A 23,680-nucleotide genomic window follows, 5' to 3' on the forward strand; every position below is an offset into this window, starting at 1 on the left:
GAACGCTTTCACTTAATCTAAAGGTTACAATGAACACGGTTTCTTTGAAACCTTTGAGCTTGACCTAGAAGAATGCTGGACTAGTCCAGGACGTACTAACCACATTTTTTACGACTGCGGTGGAGAGCGAAGTATTTTTTTAGGCTTATTTTGACTCCCGCAAGAATGTCGGACGACAGCCCGGATTTTTTTTTTTTTTAATTCTTTATTTAAGAGATTTTTAGCCTTAGGCTAGTTCATCTCTAGTCAGTTGTTGAGGTCTCAGAAGGAGAACCTCCTACGGAGTTGTTGGACATAGTAGGCTTAAAATGAGTTTCTCCTGACAATGCCTGGGGGGAACACCTTCATGAGGGCCAGAAGACTCATCCCATGTGATGCCCCTCCGGCTGCTGAGACTGTAAGGTGACAGCTCTCCTGGCTCTTCACGAAGACGACAACAAGTTCAAAATGAATAACACAAAACTGAACGAGACGACACCGTGACGAGGTCCAAAGGCTCATCCCGTGGGGTGCCGTCCCGACAGTCAGAAGAAATTAAACATATAAACAAGTGAACGAGTATACAAACGAATATAACAGCTATGGCTTTCCTAGATCTCATGGTATAGGTTAGCTTCCCACGACAACCTCGAGCCTGCCACGAGTAATTGGTACCCAATACTAACCTAGAACTACTGCTATTTAAAATGTAAATTCAAACATTACTGATTTTGGCTCCGCAAAGTGTCACACACGACTGAGCCTAGTAAATAAACGAACTAGTAAAAAAAAAAGAATGTCGGACGACAACCCGGAGAAAATGGTTTTCGATCTCCTGACTGGAACGAGACGAAGAAGCACGCAGTGGGAAAGTTGGATTGACCAGCTGGAAGGCGACCTGTGGAGCTTGCAGTCTGCGACTGGCGACGTGCAGCCATGGACCGAGTGGAATGGAGACGACTTCAGTGTCAGGACACCCAAGCCTTAGCCCGACTGGTATGCTATTTTGACACTAGAAGACCCCAGGACTTAAGCCGAAAATTTTTGGATTTCATATAAATTGATTGATGAGCGTTTTAGTAGAATAATTGAATACCTTATTACGTTGTATTTTCTTTTAATTCTACTACTATTGTATCACTACTAACTTTTTTTTTAAGCGATAGAGTGTGAGTGTGTGAATATGAATGAGAATCTCAAGCAAGAATTTTGTTTGCCGCATTCGCACGCGAGTTTATTCTCGCAGGGAAGCTCATTGAATGAGATTTGAGAATGACTTTGGTACCACTGTTTGTTCTACCCATTTAAATATCATAAGCAACTGGTAGATGCCAAAACTGGAGCAAATTTAGGGTATAGAGCAGTTCCACACCAAATGACGATTCGGAAAAACTCACCTTCGCCTCTCTTGAAAGAAGATTTGCGTAATTGTTTGTTATGGGCAATGATCCGAATTTTTGCAAAAATGCGGTTATTTTGGATCTTGTAAAAAAATTAATTGTAGGGGAAATGGATGTAATGTCGGCCTAAATGCCCCTAATTTGGGCCTATACATAAATTCAGCAATCGACTAAATTTTCAATAGCGACCAAAACTATCCATTAGTAACGTCCCAATGACACGTTCATCTGGATTAAATTGATAAATCAGATGTTTAGCGATGGGCCCAATCTTAGAACCATTGGCCAACATTAGAGCCATTTCCCCTATCTACCTAACTCGATATTGAAGGGAGAATATCGTGCAGAAAACTTAAATATAGTTAATTTGAATGGAAAAAGTAATGGAAATAGCCCAGATTCCCACCGAGGAAGTTTGAGTGTGAGCTTGAGTTTGATTGACTGCCCATCGTTGCTACTCCGTTTTTGTCATTGTTAACCGATTGCTGCTTGGGATTAGCATTCGTTTGTATTAGCCACATCGAAATGCAGGTCAATAAGGAAAAGGTTAATTTATTTTAAAACACTCATGAGTCTTTACGGAGCCGATTACGTCTGCTGTAGAGTGATAATGATAACATCGCATCATCCCTTTGCCACAACGCCATCACGTCTACCCCCAGCTGATTCCAAATGCAAACCATTGATCAACGAATCCAGCCGAATCAACCGTTTCTCAAAACCTTTTTCCGATTATTCCGATCTTTGTGTTTCTACCATAGGATTGATAAGCGGTGTGCATTGAGGCCAACGAACGGAGCTACCCTTTCGCTGACATTTCCGTTTCCCACAACCAGGGATGCCAGATCGGAAGGAAGGTTCATTTCTGTGAAAGCATTTTGGAAATGGATGTAATGTCGGACTAAATGCCCCTAATTTTGGCCACTACATAAATCCAGCAATCAACTTAATTTTCAATAGCGACCAAAAATATTTATTAGTACCGTCCCAATAACGCGTTCATCTAGATAAAATTCATAAACAGCAGATTTTTAGCGATGGGCCCAATCTTAGATCCATAGGCAAACATTAGAACCATTTCCCCTATAACTGATAATTAAAGTATATTTTGATGCATTTCAAAGAAATTTTTGAAAAGGGAAATTTTGATGAACAGCGTACCCAGACTTAAAAATAGTCGGAAAAAAATCACGAATAAAGCGATCATACTTCTCTGAAAGGAGAAAGATAAATCTGCTTTGAGAAACCATTGCCTAGTCATGGAACAATTCTTTACGACTGCATTTTTTAATTTGCTCAGTCGCAAGTAAATGTTAAAAAGACTGGCATTTCGAATATTTGAGTCCCAGAGTCTTGATGAAAATTCACAAACTTCTGCCCTAATCTGGATCTTGATTGCTTTTCTATATCTCGTAGCATCTTGAATATTTGAATAAATCTAAATTATCTTGAAACCATACATAGGAATTGTTTCAAGAATATCCTCAGAATCTTCTTAGTATTTTTTCAAAGCTCATCTTGGGTACTTTTTCTGGATTTCCTTTAATATTTTTTTTCATAACAGACTAGGAATTCAGGCTGAAATAAAATTAAAGGTTCTTTTTTTTGCAGTATGTATTACGTTGGAATTACCCTTAGAATTCTGTTCAATGGAATTATTCCTTGAGATGTTTTTGATTTCTACTCATTCATTATTTGAAGTGTTCCCCAGAATCATGGAATTCTCCTTTGAGATCAATTGAATTTCCCTTAGAATTCACCTCAGTATTCCTTTTGAATATTTTTCTTCTTCTTCTTCTTAATTTTCTTCGCATTTCAAGCTTATTGCTTATCGCATATTATTTTATTGCGTACTCTCAGTTGAGTGTTCTAGATGCACTTCCAGAGCTAGTCGAGAAATTTTCCAACCCGAAAAATTCCTAGACCGGACCGGAAATCGAATCCAGCCACCTCCAACATGGTCTTGCTTTGTGGCTGCGCCTTTACCAACTGAGCTAAGGAACTGGAAAATTCCTAGGAATTATTTTGGAACTAACCTTAACATTTTCATGGAGTTCTTTTGGTATTCTACTCAGAACTAGCTTGGAATTCTCTACATACATGTCTCATACATGTCTCTAATTTGTTTTTAAATGCTCATTAAAATTCGTTCTATAAATCAAATTATAAGATCCTTGAACATTTCCCGATAGTTTTGATGTCTGGTAACATGCAAATTTTACAAAATCCAACTTCCGAATCGCCGTTTCAGAATCTTGAAAATATCTTCAAGTTCGGATAATTTTTTTTTCAAGGTCGTTGTTTTGGAAAATTTTTCTAACTCTTCGTATTTTAGAATGTGGAAAAATTAAATCTCATAATTTCTAGAAATCTGTTCGTGATTTTTTAATTAACTTACGTTCAATATTTTAAAAATAAATTCAAGGACCAATTTTTTCATGTTCAAATTTAGGCCAATTTAGCTCATAAGCTTCGAAAAAAAATGCTATGATTCTGTATGCCAATAGGCTCTAATATTGGCCTATGGATCTAAGATTGGACCCATCGCTAAAAATCTGCAATTTATCCATTTTATCTAGATGAACGCGTCATTGGGACGGTACTAACGGATATTTATGGTCGCTATTGAAAATCTAGTCGATTGCTGAATTCATGTATGGGCTCAAATTAGGGGCATTCTGGCCGACATTACATTCATTTCCCCTATCAAAAACTTAAAAACGCTTTTGACATCCCAATTAAATTAAATGCTAGGATTTGCATTTGTCGTTGAGGTCAAAATTCAGAAAATTGTGGAATTTTCAAAAAACTTTAAATTTGATTTAAGAGATCTTATTTCTCCCCACATGATAACGATGTGAAGCTAGTTTTTCAATCCTGTTGAAGACTTTTTCTAAAACCTTCTGACATCCCTGCCCTCAAACCAGTTCGAACTGATCTGGATTTCCTACTTGCACTAGCTAAGGAAGCGATTGTTTTTTATGCTTCCTCGACAGTCGGAGTCTGGCTGCCTAGATTCCCGTCATCGGTAGTTGACCTCAAATCAGTTGTTCTTTGTAATCGATTCAGCAATCCGGGATTCATTCAACTTTTCACTTATCTTGTATTGCAAAATTAGGTCTTATCAGTGTTTCGCAGCTGTGACCCCAGCTGGGATTGAGGATTCGAGCTTACTTTGTTGCATTGAATCGTAAGCGTTTCTCTGTAGGATGTGCAACAGATCAGTTGATAAGCAACTTCCGTTTTTTTTCTGCTTGAAATCAGAATGATCAATGGATGCTCAGTTGAGTAATTCGATTGGAATTGATGTGATTTCCGTTGGTTGTAATTAGTTATTTTAGATCTTGAAACACGTTTAGAAACAGTTTCATCAAGTTAATGCGTATTTTGACCCGACTGTATCGATCAATTCTATTGATGGTGTGCCTTGATTTCCAACAATAATCGTATCTATCGTATTCACAAATATTGTACCTGACCGAATCATAATGGTACAACACCATTGAATAAACTCTTAAAATATTATAAAATCTAGTAAAAAAATAATCGTACTGTACTTTTTCAATCACAGTTGAAAACGAAGAATCATAATTGTAAACACAAACCTTAAATACTTATTTGAAGGTGACATGATGGGTATTACCTAGAATGAAAAGAATAAAATAATTAGAATATAAGTATATTTGTAGAGTATCTTCTTTGAAAAAACTGCTACAAAAAACTGTAGTTGAATTAATAATCAATTATTAAATCAAAGCATTTATTTGAATTTAACCTAAAACCGAAACCTATTGGGAGGGACGACGACATTGAGAAATGCGTTGATTGAATTTCTCAAACAAAATCAATTTAAAAAAATCTCATGTCAGAAGTGGGATTCGAACCCACGCCTTCAGAGAAGACTACGACCTGAACGTAGCGCCTTAGACCGCTCGGCCATCCTGACTTGTTATCCATTGTGTTCCCACTTTCAATCTAGCTTCTACCTAGGCCTCTACAACAACCCACTTGACTCGAGCGCTAATCTCCACCGCGCACGCTCATCAATCAACAACCGCGTGGCTGTTGCTTGGCCGTTTGTTACACGTTACAAGTGTGTTGCATAGAAATATAGTAACCAACGTATTCAGCACCTTCCCCTCCACCACCGGTTACCTTGAGGGAAAACAGCATTGGTCACCTCCCCGCCAAAGTCAATGAGGTAGAAATTTATAAAATTTCCTCACTCGAGAATTCGAGACTCGCGAGAGTGAGAATGAAGCTTTTCAAGCAAGTCAAGTGGGAGTGTGTGTGTGTGTGTGTATGTGCGATAAATGCGTCTGATCTGAGTTATCAGTGGTTTGAATTCCGGTTTTGTTGGAGTTAGTACCTAGGTAGGTAGGTACAGGCCCGCGCCGGGTGCGTATCGGAGAGATAAGCGCAACGGGAATCTAAGTCAAGGTTTGATCTACTTCTGGAAGTAAGAAAAACAAACACCAACCGTCGGTGTAATAATAAGGTGCTTCCAGTGTGCTGTGCGCGCGCGAGCCGGCCGGCACGTATTCCATGCTCGTTGCCCTTCCCTTGGCGGAGAAACGATAATACCCGAATGGAAGTTTGTACTAACCGTAGATTCTATGGTATTGATTTTGACACCTTGGGATCTTTGTATTGGTCATCAAAACACTTCTTCTTCTTATTCGCATTTCAAGCTTATTGCTTAGTGCATATTAGCTTATTGCGTGCTCTCAACTTAGTGTTCTAAATGCACTTCCACAGTTATTAATTAAGAGCTTTCGATGCCAATACCAATGCATGAATTTGTATATTGTGTGGCAAGCACTATGATACTCTATGCCCAGGGAAGTCGAGGAAATTTCCAACCATACTTGGTAATACCGATAATACGATAATTGGTAATACCGTGCCTTTACTGACTAGGCTATGAGGTCATCAAAACACACGGAAAACAATACGAACGCAATTCTAATGTGCATTTAGTTGCGACTCAAACCATCGGAACTGGCAACTTAGTAGTTCAAATTATACACGGCCAATCAGAACGACTCAGCGATTGAATTCAATTGACTCAGAGCATTTTCTTTCCTTAGGAAATTTACTCATATTTGGGAAAACTTGCAGTTACTCATTAGCTATGAGTTCCTGTTGGCCGTGTAGATCATTGCAACTTCGAGTCAGTATTGCCAATTCAGATAATAATTAGCATTTAGCGTCAGATTATCAGCTTTAATAGCACAGGGCGAATGAGAACAACACAAATTTGAGTTTAGTTCACTCATAATCGCCAAAAGTGCAGGAACTCAGCGATGAGTAAAATTTGTCTCAGGGTTTCCTGTGGAAAACCTAAAAAATCTGCAGGAAAATGAGGAAATTGACGAAAATTTTATTCAGTCTCGGAGTAGTACCAATAGACTGAGTGAATCCAATCTTTACTTTTCTCAAATTCGGGAATTTTCCCCTGGAAATCCTGGAAAAACCTGGGAAAACATGAGGCGAATTTACTCATCGCTGAGTTCCTGCACTTTTGGCGATTATGAGTGAACTAAACTCAAATTTGGGTCGTTCCCATTCGCCGTGCATGTTGCGGTTGTCAGTTACGATGGGGGTACACAAAGTCCTAGAGCACTCAAATGTAGACAATACATGCTCTCAACCACAATGTATCCACATGTCAAAATTGAGCTTTCAAGGACATTGTTTACCCCCCTGACGATAATAGGTTAAGGCATTGCCGAAGCCAACGTTTCCCCTATCTCATAGTTTGATATTTACAAAAAGGAGAATTTTAGCTGTAATGAGCATTTTGAAGCCTGACCATGATTGAGCACCACCAAGCCTGTCTGAGCGATCCATCCCTGCATAATGGTGTTGGACCATGAAATACACGTGATAACTGAGTGAGTCAAGTGAGTCAGACAGGACAGCTCTATTTTAATCGATCTTGAATCCTATCTAAATCAACTTTTAAACACACATTAGTCACCAAATTTGGAACCTATTTTGATAGCCTGTCATTCTGTTCAATTCAACATTGTTACTGCCCCCGATCCCATAACTCCCTCATTATAATCCCTTCAGGACACTTCATGCAAAGTTCAGCCCATTCAGCAGAACTTCCAACTTATCTCGTTCCGATATGTCAGTACTTATGTCAGCAACCGTCTCATTCTCCGCCTCAAATCCAACCATTTTATTACAATTTTGCATGCAGCAGCGTGACACCAGTAAGCTCGCTGTGTGATGCATTTCTGCCTGCGGCTGCTGCCTGCAGCTTTGCCCATCAGATACATCAGATCCGGGGGGAGGAAGGGAAACTGCCACCAGATTAGTCCAATACTGAATACGCGAGCATGTGACTTGCCCAGAGAGCCATGCAAATCGAACGACTCACGTTCTTCTCATGGTTGCGGCAACACTTTTGACAGACGCGGACACGGGTTTAACCATTTTCGTTCCAGATTGCCAGCTTGTAATTGCTACAATGTCACGTTACCAAATTTCCTCTCCACGAAATTTTCTCACTCAACAGTGCATCCGTTTCGGATCGGTTCAAGGCAAGTCATCGAACTGCCGTCGTTGATGTCCTTTCGATCGATTTAATTACTACCTCGAAGAAAGAAATGAATCGATCCGAACGGTCGAAGAGAATTTCCTAATAGCCCCCCTCATTGAGCTATGAGGTGCCTGCAGCAAATCAAAACAAAAATGCCGAAATAAGACAACAGTGTGCATTAGAAATATGCGCAAAATCAAACCTCACGGTCAGTTTTTCGGTGGCTTTTCCTTTTCCTTGCGCCTCTTTTGTTCGATGCTCTGCACTCTTTTCTAAACAAGCGTTGGAAGCCTTGGGGCGTTCATCTACCCCCGGCCGAATGCGTACACGATCGTCGTGATCTTGCGTAAAGCTTACTCTTGCGATCACAGAATAGGTGCACATCAATCGAGTGCACTTAGACAGTTTCAGCGAGTGTCAATAATTATGGTTTCAAGTCTTGTGCAGTTGGGGGGTTTCCCCTTCTAGAAGCGTCGATCGATTTCTCTCTAATATTGAATTTCGAATTTCGATCACTTCTTAAATTAACATTTTACTAACTTCTAATCCAACCGAATAGTTATCGATTTAGTATAAATCCAAGTGGGCGTATTTCACATCTCACCCTTAAACGTCTTTCGAACTGATTTCAAAACGCGCCTATCTCAGCGTGCGTCAACAGAAACAAGAGCAAAGCAAACGTAACCTAGATTTTGGAAAACCTCGCCAGACAATTGCACCTACAGGGCTCGACAACCTGGCGCTTCGACCATATCGCACTCTCTCTTTCTCAAGAACGGTGCGACGTGCCGGTAGGAGGAAGTGAGTGACCGGCAAGGCTGACCTAACCCTCTACGCGCATTCATTCACAGCTTGAGATCCGATAAAGTTCCCTCCGTTTCCAGGTTATCAGCCCTGAGTGTAGGTGACGACATCGGTGTTCGAGTTATCGTGAGTAGTTTCAGGAAATGCTACTCAAGTATAGATAAGGACAATTCCAGGTCATGTAGGAATGTAGTTGCTGTGACGAGAAATGCTCGTCACGTATTTTGATAGTTCCCGTTGGAATTTCCCCAAATAGATGAAAACAACAACAACTAGCAGACTGTCCCACCCTCCTTGAGGTAGAGATAAGTGGGTGGTAGTCGGAAATGGTAGCTCAGTGCAGTTATCTAGGTCTTCTATGGGGGTACGATTGAAAGCTGGGTGATAAGGAAGTGCATACCCGATTGAAAAATGTATAGTTGAGTTTTTTTTTCAGTGTTGCAGTCATCATTTCAGTTATTGGAATTTACAAATTTAAATAAATTTTAAACATCTGGAATTCAATTGAAGCACAAATCTGGAAAAATACTACGATTTAGTGAATGTAATTGTTACTCCATATTTGCTTTGATAAACGTTTTGCTTAGCTGACATTTGTACTCCTGTGGTTGCGAAGTGATTATGCATACTAGCGGGCAGTGTTGGGAAAATATCAAAAAATCAAATCTCACCAAAGAACAAGATCACGCTTGATTTTCGTAGACAAAAATCAACAAGCAAACAACTGCAAGCTGTGATATCGCAGCTAGGAATTTCAAGCTAACAAAACTCACCAGTTGCAAATCTCACTAAACTGTGGTGAGATTGAGTTTCATGATTTTTGCTTTACACCCGAACGCAACCGAAGCTTCCAGCAATCGCTTCGTGTCTGCCATCGGTGAAGAGAAAAAGATGATAGCACTATTATGCTTTCTCTATCTAAGACAACGAGGGGCAACAAAATCATGTTTGCGTCGATTCAACTATCAGCTTCAGTCTCGCAATATTAAAGGAACGTGTAAAATCAATATCTAGTATGATATTTTGCTCCAATATCACGCGTGATATTGAGAGAGCGTATGAGAGCGGAAAATATCAATTTGCTAATGACTATGCCATCACTGACCGGGTAAAATGTTTCGGTAGTGCTTCACGTTTAGTTTTATTATCTTCGATAGTTTTGTGATGAATAGTCAAATTTATTTAAATCCGTCATCTGAACTTGGGTATTCGATTTTACGCAGGCTGTTCTTTCTGGTCGCCAATTTTTTTTTTAACTCTATATTTGTTCCAAATTTAAAATAAATTACATTTCATTTTTAACCTAGGTGCTCCAGTTACTGCAGTAACGTACCAGCCTTAATTGTTATGATATATATCTAAGTGTTTTTACATTGTTCATGTTTTGGCAATTAAGTATTTTAAACAGGTTTTTTAACCTGCATGTCAGTATAACAATTGATATCTTAAAACTAAAAACTAAAACTAAATCTTATCTAAGTATAAAGGGAATTAATCGTTGCAATTGAGGATTGCAACGATTTTTGCCTGAAATTATTAATTAAAATAATTGGACATTTTTTCTAAAGTCTCAACATTCGAAATTCTATGTACCTCGGTAGTACTGTACCAGGGAGGCAACTTCAAAATCATTTTCAGAACTTTGTTCTGAATCCTTTGAAGTGCTTTTTTCCTGGTAGTGCAACAACAAGACCATATTGGCACAGCGTAAAGCATGGCCGGTCTAAAAACTTCTTTAAATATTAGAAGTTTATTCGTCAGGCAAAGTTTGGATTTCCTGTTTATAAGAGGATACAAACATTTTATATATTGTTACATTTGGCTTGAATGCCCTCAATGTGATCTTTAAAATTTAATTTTTGGTCAAGTATTAATCCAAGTTATTTCACTTTGTTTGACCAGGAAATTGGAACTCCGTTCATAGTAACTATGTGACTGTGTGGATTGGGAGAAATCTTCCATTTTTGTGAATAAGAAGAGAAAATATCTAAACATTTCTGCAGTCTGCTGCAAATAATACGAAGACTTCTTCCTTTAGCGGAAATGCCTGGGTCATCAGCGAACAAAGATTTGTGGCAACCCTGAGGCAAATCAGGGAGGTCCGAAGTGAAAATGTTATACAATATAGGCCCAAAAATGCTACCCTTAGGAACTCCTGTTCTAACAGGTAGTCAATTAGATTTGGAATTTTGATAATTTACCTGCAGAGTTCTGTCAGTTAAATAATTCTGAACTAATTTCATAATGTAAAGTGGAAAATTAAACTTTTTCAATTTAGCAATCAAACCTTCATGCCAAACACTGTCAATGCTTTTTCTATGTCTAGAAGAGCAAGTTCAGTTGAACAGCCTTCAGATTTGTTTGAGCGAATTAAATTGGTAACTCTAAAGAGTTGATGAGTAGTTGAATGCCCATGACGAAAAATCCAAACTGCTCATGTGAAAAAATGGAGTTCGTATTGATGTGAAGCATCATTCTATTCAAAATTATCTTTTCAAAAAGTTTACTTATTGAAGAAAGCAAACTTATTGGACCTTAGCTGGATTTTTATCGGGCTTCAAAATTGGAACAACTTTTGCATTTTTCCATTTATCAGGAAAGTATGCCAAATGGAAACATCTGTTAAATAATTTTACCAAAAAAAATTTAGTTACAGACCTTACTTCGTCCAAATCAGTCCCTCAGGAATCATCAAAAATATTTTCCCGAGAGAAAATATTCAGATAATCCCGAGCAACCTGATTCTCAATAGGACTAGTAAGACCCAAACTGAAATTATGGGAACTCTCGAATTGCTTAGCAAGTTTCTGAGCTTTTTCCAAATTTGTGAGCGCTGGAATTGGCTTTTGAGGTTTTTTTTCAAAATTTTTGTGAGTTTCCAATAGGGTTTGGAACTCGGGTCTAATTTAGAAATATTATTTTCAAAAGTTTTGTTCCTCAGGGCAGAGAATCGCTTTTTAATTTGTTTTTACAAATCCCGCTTGATAACTATCATGGCAGGATCGCGTGTTTTTTGATATTGTCTCCTACGGACATTTTTAAAGCGGATCAAGAGCTGAAGATCGTCGTCTATTATAATTGAATCGAATTTAACCTACCATTTTGGTACTGAGGCAGCTCTTGCTTCAACTATAGAAGTAGTTAGAGATTCAAGAGCATAATTAATTTCATCTTTGGTTTGCAAAGGAATGTTTGGATCGAAGTTATATTCCATAAATGTTCGATATTACTCCCAATCAGCTCTATGGTAATTGAAAGTAGAGCTGTTGGGATTAGAAATTATTTCTTGGGATATTTCAAAAGTTACTGGAAGGTGATCAGAACCGAAGTCAGCATGAGTAACCAATTGGCTACAAAGTTGACATGAATCAGTTAAGACCAAATCAATAGTTGAGGGATTTCTTGCTGAAGAAAAGCATGTTGGGCTGTTTGGATATTGAATAGTGTAATAACCTGCAGAACAATCATCAAACAGAATATTACCATTGGAATTGCTTTGAGCATTATTCCATGAGCGGTGTTTTGCATTAAAATCACCAATAATGAAGAATTTAGACCTATGACGGGTAAGTTTCTGGAGGTCACCCTTGAGAAAATTCTTTTTCTGGCCTACGCATTGGAATGGCAAATAGGCAGCTATAAACGTAAGTTGTCCAAATTTTGTTTCAACAGAAACTCCCAAAGTTTCAAAAACTTTGGTTTCAAATGAAGAAAGAATTTTATGCTTGATTCGTCTATGAATAACGATGGCAACGCCACCACAGGGTCCATCGAGACGATCATTTCTATAAACCAAATAATTTGCGTCCTTCTTAACCTTATGGTCAGGTTTAAGGAACGTTTCAGTTATAACGGCAATATGCACGTTATGAACTCTCAAAAAGTTAAATAGCTCGTCTTCATTATCTTTAAGAGATCGAGCATTCCAATTTACAATATTTAATGCTTTAAAATCCATTACTGAATTTTAAAGTCATGACAATATTATTTGCAAATTTTACTCCAGTTTGAATAGCATCAAACATGGAGTTAGATTTAAGCATATCAGAAATCATGTCAATTAATGATTTCTGTAAAAATTCTATTTTAGGGGCAGTAATGCTTCCTAAGTCAAAATTGTCAAAATTTCCGTTAGAATTACTTTGGTTAGTATTTTGATTTCTACCCGGTGCAAAAGAAGCATAGATAGATCCATTAACTCGCTGAACATTGTTAGCAGCGAGGGGAGTAGGTACAGATGAAAAAATTGAAGCAGGGGTGATATTTGTACCTACGGGTACGAATGTAGAATTTGTTCCTCGCTGACCGTTGTTAACAGCAGAGGAATTTGTACCTGGTCGGAAACGTGGAGCGTTTCCTACCTGACGGTTAGAACGAGATTGTAGGATCGCTTTGCGAGTCTTACATTCCCAAAAATTAGATTTGTGGTTTTCACCACAATTTGAACATTTAAATTTCTTAGGATCTTCCTTCACAGGACAGTCGTCCTTTGCGTGAGAGGAATCACCACAATTCATGCATTTAGCTGGCATGTAGCAATTTTTAGTTCCGTGACCCCATCCCTGGCACTTACGGCACTGAGTGAGATTTTGGAAATTTCCTCCAGTCTTCCTGAAGTGTTCCCACTTCACTCGGACATGGAGCATAAGGCTAGCTTTTTCTAAGGCCTTAAGGTTGTTTAGTTCACTAGACTTGAAGTGAACTAAATAAAAATCATTAGAAATCCCGTTGCGTGAATCGCCAGGACGGGATTTCATTTTCATTTTGATTACTTGGAGTGGCACAACTCCAAGTAATTTTGCCAGTTCATCTTTGATCTGATCCAGGGATTCACCACTGGGCAGTCCTTTCATGACAACCTTGAACACACGTTCAGTTTTGGTGTCGTAAGTAAAAAAATTTGTGCCTCTTCTAAGTAAGATACTTGAGAAGACATTTAAATCCGTCCAAGGTTTCAGCCAATACACGGCATTCACCCCGACGTCCAATTTGTAGAGAAACCTTAACTTTCACGAAGTTCAAAAGTTCCATGCGAAGAGCATGGAAATCGGAAGTGGTTATCACAATAGGGGGAATCTTTTCCTTCTTGACATTAACCCGGGAAAGTTTACTAGAATTTTTCTTGGATGATGGATCATTCTCATCATCCGTGAGCAAATCAAATTGATAACTCAAATTAATTTCTTCAGAAGGGGGGTCAAGGGTTTGCCCCTTTCTTTTGCGTTTAGGCGCCATGGCGGCAGTAAATTTTTATCCAAATCGACTTCCAAGGATCGAAGAGGAATTTTCCAAATCGATATCCAAGAAGGATTACCCCGGGTAGGGTCCAAACAAGGATCGAAGAGGAATAAGAGGAGTTGAACAAGGTAGAAAATTTTTACAGGTTGAGCACTGAAAAGTGCTGTTTAAATTTGTTGTAGCTTTAGGTAGTAGTAACACCATAGAGGTAACTCTAAGATTAGAAGGTCCCGAAATAACGTGCTCAACTTTTTGGCTCAGCTCTGGTACTCTCTTCGGTTCCAAGCTAATCGATTCACCCCTCTAAACATAGGAACATCCAATAACCCCTCATTTTATCTGTCAAACCTTCATAGCGAATCAAAACAAACATTGTGTAGTAATAGAATTTTGACTAGAGTGGGATACGTTAATCGATTTGCTTGGGACCAATAGGCTAGTCAAGTAGTGAGCCAATTTGAAATCGTTAGTTTCGTATTGATTGTTGGTAACACTTCCTTAAGCAAAAAGCAAATAGATCCGCACGGCAAGAGAGCACGATGCGGACTGATGGTCGCCAATTTAGTTTTAGTGAGGGTTCAATGACATTAGTCAACTGGTTAACTGACCAATCAAGCAACTTACTTCTTGAACAGTGATCCACACACTAATCCAGACCTCCGTCGTTCGGTAAATTTTGAACTACAGAACTGTTCGGTAAAAGTTTAAAAATCAGTGAAAAATCCAATTACTACAAAAAATATCCCGAACTTGTACAGAAGTTATTCACTTTACCCCATTTATTGATGAAAAATAAAATTTATAAATTGTCTTGATTTCTCACGTGTAACGGTCATTTGAAAATTTTACCGAGTTGTTCTGCTGTTCAAAAACCCGGTAAATTCCTACCGGCTTCGGTGATCTGAATTAAGTGTGCAGCAGACCCGATAAGCCAAATGAACCGACCGGCTTATCGACTAGCCAACCATCCAAACTAAACTTGCCAACAAACAAAAATCTAACTATGTAGTAATGAAATTGCGTTGTTAGCTGAATGCTTAAATAAAACAGCAAAATACAAATGCTTAAATAAAACAGCACGACTACAATGTGCAGTCTTCATCAGTGTCATTCCCACTAAAGAACTATTCAAAATCTAACCCCCTTAAGTACTCATCCCCTAGATATAAAGTCAAGATCACAGGTATAAAAATGAAACTACAATGTGTTGAATCGTGTTTTGAAAGTACACGTGTTTCAGTGGTAAAATGTTCCTCTCGATACGTGCAGTATTAAAAAAGCTATACAAGATGGAAGACAAGAAAATACAATTGATTTTGGTTTTGAGTCCGCAGTTGAAAATTCCATCGATTTCCGGGCGAATATAAACAAACATGAATTTGCTGGGAACATCACCCCGTACTGTGGCCAGATAGAACTTTTGTCCGGGAACCTTACTGAAATCCATCTTGACCATCTTTCGTCGTCCATGAGAAGGCATCCTCTATACTTCGTCAGAACCCGGTCGTACAACTTCCGGGCGCGTGTTCTGGCCACTAGTTCGGTTGCTTGGAGGCACGGAATGAACGGTAACCTGCTCACAGACGGATCTCCGGACGGTACGACTGTCACAGTATTTTTTGGCGACATCTCGATCCGAGAGTCCTGGGTTTCTCTTGATCGACCTCAACACCTTCCAGTTCAGCTGCCGATCCAAAGTTCAAAGCAAAAAGCTGTCAAAACTATAGCTATAGAATAAATAAAGTGTCCGGATTCTAAGTGGATCAGACTTTATGAACCATTTTAGCATCATTCCCTCGGACTTGTTCCAGAATTTCTTTGGATTTCTGCCTATTTTCTGCACATTTCACTCGTAATTCCATGCAGCACAGTTTCGATTCTCACTTTAAGTACACACATTTAGTATCCTGTACGATTCCTTGTCTATCTTGTAATATTTTTCTTCATCAGTAATTTCGATGGAACAGCCACATTTACATTAAAACGGAAACGATACTCCCTTCAAAATGAAACAAACAACATCTCTCTGCAAAGGAAATACCATCAACAGTGCTCACTCAGAAAAGCAATTGCATCACAAAACGTCACGACCACGACCGGCCTTAGAAGTCAGGCCACCAGCACAAGAATAAGCTGATGCGGCCGGACGGTAATCTTCATGCTTTAGACTTCCTCAACATCCATTGCCAGCATCAGCCCAGCAACAGATGTCCGAGCGATCGATTTACGAGCCCTTTGTTCTTCCTCGTTTCTCGTCCCTCGGTGTGCAGCATTCTGAACTGATGTCAGGTCCAGAGCCAGACTAAAACCGATTCAAGTGATTCTTGAACGGAAAAAAAAAAAAATAAAGATTCGCAACTGTTGCTGCTTGCTACCACCATCATCATCGCCGCCGCCACATCGTGTCATTAAATTGATTATTACTTAACATTTGCTCTTTGATATTTTCTTCGCGCGGGACCCGCTTTTTTACTGTAGGTATGTTGCAGGGCTCGCCGTCGTCGTCGTCGTCGTTTTCGTCGTAGTCGCGCCAAGGTTTCCTCCTCTCTCTAGTCGTGGCACAGCGATCGATGCGATGATTCGTTTCTCGCGAATATTTTCTCGAACCAACAGCAGCAGCAGGTTATTGGCAATCACTCAGTCAGCTTCAGCAGTTTTTTTTGCTTCACTTTTCCTTCGCTTCATTTTCGCTTTCAGTATTTATTCTGAACTCTGAAGCTATTTTTTGTTTTGCATTATTCATTTTTTTTTCATTCCTGATTTGTTATTTTTATTTCGGTATGCGCGATTGCATTAATACCGTTGCAAAATATCGCCACCGGCGGTGGCATTCTTCAGCGACCGAGAGTACGCACACACGTCATAGAGGGTCGTATACCTGCAGCAGGCAGTGCAGTCTCTCGGTCTGTATCAGACACAAAAACGACAAACGGAAAGGAAGTCATTTGCTGCCATCAGACGAAGACGACGACGATGATGGGGTGGGGTGGGAGCAGGACGGGTGTTGAGAGCCATTATGATTCAGTATTTAGAAGCAGCAGTAGTCTTCGCGGTCTTCAACACTTACCAACCAAGCTACGGGTTGGTGGGCTGTTAGGAGGTGATGGATAACTTTAGCGGGGGCTTAACTCGCACTCACTCGCTGTTTCAAAACAAAGAGCGTAAGCAAAATTGTGATGAGTTGATGTTGCTGCAGCAGTCATAAAATTTGGACACGGATTAGATTTTTAGGACGGTTGTTGTGTAATGATGATGATGATGATGATGATGCTGTCGCTGCACTACTGGATGTTGCCGTTGAGTAATTTCCTGCAAAATGAGGAGATTGGTCGTCGTTTTGTACTCAGATCTTGGTAGGTAGTAAACTTTGTATCAAGTTCATATTCATAAAAGGAACACTAGTTGTATAGTTTTTTTTTTTTGGTCATCGTCATATAATGATGGAAATAGCCTCTCCCTATGAAGCGTCTGTAAGAAACAATTGGCTCACAGCTCACAGTTTAAAACAAAGATTAATATGACAGATATAGAATTGTTCAGTGTCGTAGGCTCGTATCCTTGAAAGACTTAGCACAGCATTCGTTTACGATCATGATGCTATTCGATCTTATTTCACAGCTAGCCATCTTGGAAGTAGTGTTAAAATTTCACATCTGCATTAACTCCTATACCGAATATACCTATGACCTATGATTTCGAAATTCACCTTAAGCCAAAGAAGATCTGTGACCGCAATTCGAAACAAAACGTTCAACAATCTGCCGAAAATAATGGCACAGTTCAACACAATAGCCCATCAACCATCAATAGGAGAAGCACATACGCAGCAGCATGTCTCTCGAGTTCGACTACAACGGCAGCGAACCGACCGAACTGAACGACCTTCCCTTGGTGGCGAGTGCGTTGAACTGTGCTTAAACCTCTCTAGAAGCCCCCCGAAAACTCCGAAAAACGGGCATCACCATCATAATAAAGTCTCCGGCAAGATCGAGCGCGCGCGTGCACTGAAACGCATCAATAACGAGCCTCCATCCATCCGCCGAGTGGTGGAGAGGTCCAGATTGCAACATACTCAACCTCTTCTGCAATCCCCCTCATCATCAGCATCACCATCACCGTCGACCATATTTACGCGGGTACCGGTAATTTTGCATCACACAGCGCACACAGCGAGTCAGTATGTCAGGCAACCACTTTTCCAATTGTTTTTGCTCACTGCCCAAAAACGAACGCAGCAAAAAACGGTCAAACTGGTCAGCTTACGACGACGACCTTGGGCTACTGCTGCTGCTGCTGCTGCTGCTGCGGCTGAGAAGAGATTGCCCAAAATCCGACCACAGCAGCAACAGCGTGGATCATCGTCCAACAGCGGAGGCTTTTTTCGACGGTTGGAGGCTGTTCGTTGAACTCCAGCTGCGTGGTTGGCCAACACTCGGAATTGGTTCTCACCAGTGGCGACCAGTGGCCGCGAATCCGTTCGTTGGCATCGCCTCCAAAACAGAAAAATGGAAACCGAAAAATGCACAAAAACAATAGACCAAGACAGGAAAATTGGGCAATAGGCCAACGAAAATTTTCGGACCGAAAAAAGTGCAATCGAATCAAATCAACATCAACCACAATGGACGGAGCGGCGCTTGATTTTATTTTTCGGGGGGTGATGGACAAGAGGAGAAATTGAAGGTTTCCGCGGGTTTTTGGGCCTTTATTTCCAGAGGCATTTCGCTGCACCGGTGATCATTCATGGATGACTGCATTTTTCGCATGATGGGTGATGAAAACCTAAGTGCTTTTCGGTGGTTCGATGTCAGCTCTGACAGTTAAATGCCAAAGTGGCGTTGCTGTGAAATGTTACCGGAAAATACAGCGGCATCTAAGGATGGTTGCGTAATGCATTAGGCGGAGGGTGTTATTGAATGTTCGAAAAGGCTTTTTGTACGGGGGTATTTAAGATTTTCATGCGGTGTAATTTGTTAGATTGGTTACTGAATGTCGTGTAATTTTACATAAGGAGTTCACTAAAATTCATGTGACCTTTTCTAACAGTATTCCATTTCCATTAATAATGGCGTAGCCCGGTTTCGTAATTGAGTCGGTCCAATTGGAGGATTTTCACTTAAAAGTGACATTTTGAAAATAAATTTATATGTTTGAAAATCCCTCTGTTGTTGAACGACAGTGTTTTTCTAAATATTATTCCACGTCGGTCAGAAATAAATATCCTAGGAAAGCATGTTTCATGTCATATGTGAAAATGAAAATTAACCAATTGTACCTCAGCCCTAATCATTCAACCTGAGAATCTTTCAATGTTACTTAGGACCTAATTCAATGTTCAGCTTGAATTGTGCTACAACTTTTATTTATCTTGAAAAGAGTCCTATGTATCAATTATCTTTAAATTTTCATGAAAATCAACAGACCCTAATTGAAACTTTTTGAAGAGTTTTCTTGAAATCATCCTACAATTTCATCAAAGTTGTTTCCAAAATACCACTAGAATAATTTTGGCACTCATTTTGGTATTCCATTTCAGTGTGTTTTATTATAGAGCAGTTCCACGCTAAATGACGAACCGATGCGACTTTCTCCGATTTGCATTAAACTTTGCATAATTACTTGTTATGTTCAATCATTCACATTTAAGCTAAAATTCGGCCATTTTGAATCTCGCGAAAAAACTTCCAAATGGCTCATTCGAAATTTTTCCAAAAATTATAACTCGGAAAAGTCACTTCCAATCTCATTTCTCCCTTCCAATGACGTTTGAGACAAAGTTTTAGGAAAAAATAAATGTTTCTCAGGAAAATATTGAAGGCCCAAAAATTTCATTAATGTTCGGTAAAAAATTAAAAAAACGTTATTAGAACTTGATTAACAAAAAACTTTCCCCGTGAATATTTTTTGAATGATTTGCATTAAAAAGCTTAAAAAAATGCTATTTTCTGTGATATTTTCAAGTAGAACACTTCAAAATTAACAAAAATCGTAGAACATAGACTTTCAAAATCGGTTTTCTGTACAAAAAAACGACCATAAGCAAAAAGTTTGAAAAAACCAAATAGAAATATAAAAACTACAAAGGACAGCCATATGGGGTTGTACGCAATGGTGACGTAGGACGTGGTTTTATATTATAAATATTATTTGTTAACTGCAGAATGAGTTTGGGTTTTGTGTAGGAAAAGGAACTTGAGGGGGGGTTATATCTGTTTATACCCTTTAGTATAACGCGTTTGGCATAGAAGGCCCACAGCGACTCACGAAGAGCTACTGATTCCTATCAATAGCGGTGCGGCTTCTTCCTACTTCTATGGATGCTCATGTGGGCTGCAGCTTGCTGCTTACAGGCAGCCTTTCGTAGTGTACTGGAGAACATCACCACTCACCACGCGGTAATTGAATAAATAACGATTGTGAGACCGGATGAAATTAAACTTTGAAATCTGTGTTAGGGAAATCGCTTTTCGCAGGCAATCCGTGATAATTTTAATTATCATAGCAACAGTTGCACATTCGTGCAATTTTCAGCAGTGACACTTTGAAAAATAATGAAGTCCTAAATTTATAAATAGAAGTAGAAATATTTCTGATCGATTGGTGATAAAATTATTGAAATTGGTCCAGGGGCAGCTGAATTATTAACGTTCAAAATCTTTCATAATTTTGTTACTTGTTCCATTTTCGGTTTTAACAAAGTGTACCCCCATATATAAATCACAGACGTAGTCCTACGTCAAAACAACTGACTTAATAGCCGATCAACCCTGGTATGTATAGGTGCTGAGTATAGGGACAAATGGTTTATTTATATTTATGTTTTTTATAACATCAACATGCTCAATGTAGCCCCAATGCTGGATTGAAAAATCAAATCATCATTGGGGTTGCATTGAGCCTTTTGATGTTGATGAGCAAATAAGTTAATACATTTATTGGCTAACCCATATTGCACCGTGGCATAATTTACCCCTTTCTTACGCTATAATGTTGTTTATTTTAAGGCTGACTTGTCTAGCTTGTATCAACCTTCTTTCTCGACCCAGGAACATCGTGCACTCTGCACTGTTTAGAGTCTCATGTTGGCACGAGGACGATGTTCAGCCGCCCCTATAATGAAAAATAGACGCAGTTTTCCGCACCTAACATGGATAACAAACGCTCGTCCCCCCTTCGCTGTCAGAATACGATCAAGTTGCCACCGAGGTTGGTTACCCAATATTTCCTATGGTTACTCGTACTCCAGTTGGCACAGCGGGAAGGTAGGGATAGGAATTACTAGACAAGAGGACCACTAATGTGGGGCTATGTTATCCATGTAGGTCCCTAGCTGTTATTCGAGTTCTAAAAGCCTCTCAGAATACCAGAAATCTTGGTGATAGGGGTTAGGAGAATTTTGATTTCCTAGAGTTAGTTCTGTTCCTCAGGGCAGCGAATCGCTTTTTATTATTTTTTTTTGCGGATCCCACCAGATAACTTTCATGGTAGGATCGCGTGTTCCTTGATATTGCCTCCTACGGACATTTTTCAGACGGATCAAGAGCTGAAGATCGTCGCCTATTATAATACTCCGGGGGTAAGTCGGGAATTTGAATAATCCCCCAGGAAAATAATCTTGATTCAATGATTTCCATATTTTCTGAACTTTACATAAGTGATAATGGCACATATTTCAAATCTAAAAACGGTCTAAACGAATCATTTGGTTCAAACTAAAAATTCAACGCAACTAAAAATGTTCTGAAAGTTGAACAACATGTACCTAAAGTAAGGTTTCCCAGTTTTCAACTTTAACGACAATACTTTTCTCCTTAGTCTTAGATTCTTGGAAATTTATCAAATTTTTTAATTGTTCTGATTATCTCTTTTTTTTTTTGTTTCATCGGTATCTGCTTATATCGAACCTATCAACAATCATGGTCCCAAATCCATATTTAGGACGAACAAAAATGTTATTTTAGGTTAATGATATCATCGGGAAAGCTTTTATATCTTTTTTGGCCATTTTGTTATGTAAATTATATTAGGGTGGTCCCTATTACTATGGCTATTGAGTTAAAAATATTAAATTTAAAAGTTATTTGCGATAGACCAGCGCAATGTTCGACAAAGCTGTAGAACAATTTGTTTGAAGCTACTTTGCTGAAGGTACACATTTTCTATCTCTATTGTTTCTCGTTTTATACTGCCTTTAAAAGAGAGGTAGAGGGAGAGGGAGTTGCTTAAAACATCTATCTACCAATAGATTTTGAAGTTAAATTTTTATGGTTTTCGATGGATTTCAATACTATTTTATTCAGATTTATAGTTGGAAAAAATTTAATTGTTTTTCAATAGTACTATTGGAAATATATCAAACTATATGACGAAAATCGACTAATCACGAGCTTGATTGTGAATACTTTCGACACGAGAGGCAAACGAGCACATAGGCAAATCCCTAACAGGGACATCAAATGCAGGTACCTAAACATTAATTCAAATATAGAAATTTAACCATTGCTTGCACTCAAATATTGATCGATATATAGCGAGGTTTCTTTTCGCATAACGAATGTTTGGCCGAAATGATTTGGAAATACACAACATTCAACTTTAATTATGACCAGATACAGCTATGGAAAAAAATTACGAGCACCAGTGGATTGGATATAATGTTCCTATCTTCACACTTAGTTCTTTCTACTGAGCTCGGCTGTGCAAATCTCGGTAAAATAAGTTTCACTGAGATCTCAGCAAAAGTGACATTTGATTGCTGAGTCTCGGATAATGCTTAGCTGAATCTCAGCAAACAAATGAAATGTTTGCTGATATCTCAGTAAAACTTTTTTTGCCGAGATTTGCACAGCCGATCTCGGTAGAAAAATCTAAGTGTGTTCAGCAAAGTTGTTCAATAGACAAAACCTATTAGATGGTGAACATTAGACGGCGCTAATGCACTTCGAAGCGTTTTTAATACATAAAATAATCAAGGTGAAAAATAAAATACATTTCAGTTTCAGTAACTTAGTTTGAATTTGCAACAAATAAAGAGTAAAAGAAACATTTCCTACCGAATTTTGGACCAAAAAAAAATAGATTATGTTTTCAACGGACTGCCGCTCAGATTTCTGTATTAAGATGAGAAAACCGCTCTCCGAATTTTCAGTTTGTTTGGTTGTAACACGAGCGAGCGCTTTTAGTTTAAAGTTAATATGGGGATTGCGGTTGAAATGTATGAAGAAATGACACTTGTTCACACTTTGAACATTGAACAGATTCAGTATAGGGCAGGCGTGTCCAACCTTTCTAATAATGTTAATTTTTAAATGGCTGTATCTTTGTTCGATGAACATGTTTCAAGCTGCATTTTGTTTATTTCTCATTTATTCTGGACCAAAACTTATAATGATGAACAAAATTGCACTAGAGTAACATCATTGCTGAGATCCAGAGACCATGTCCGGCCCGCGGGCCGCACGTTGGGCAACACTGGTATAGGGGAAATGCACCTATTTTGGCCATGTTCTGACGATATTTCAAGTTTTTATTTTGCATTGTTGAGATGTTAAGTTGTGTTGATAATTTAATACATTGGAGTGGTTCAAAATATCGATTTTGCTCCACCAGGCTCAATTGATTTTAAATCAGGTCCTGATCATAGTATTCGGCCCAACTCCTACTGGACATAGAATTTAGTGAATTTTGTTACAAACAAAGAACAATA

The 23,680-nt window shown here is 38.9% G+C and overlaps 1 non-coding gene across 1 annotated transcript; it reads right to left on the reverse strand.

Moving 5' to 3' along the window:
* Positions 1-5,242: 5,242 nt before the first annotated feature.
* On the reverse strand, positions 5,243-5,325 carry TRNAL-CAG (transfer RNA leucine (anticodon CAG)). Its single transcript has one exon. It is a non-coding gene; the product is annotated as a tRNA-Leu (tRNA).
* Between the last annotated feature and the right edge of the window lie 18,355 nt (positions 5,326-23,680).

Source organism: Ochlerotatus camptorhynchus, unplaced genomic scaffold (genome assembly GCF_037179485.1).
Source record: "Ochlerotatus camptorhynchus isolate MF236.1 unplaced genomic scaffold, CSIRO-AGI_Acam_v1.1 ptg000405l, whole genome shotgun sequence".
Taxonomy (NCBI): domain Eukaryota; kingdom Metazoa; phylum Arthropoda; class Insecta; order Diptera; family Culicidae; genus Ochlerotatus; species Ochlerotatus camptorhynchus.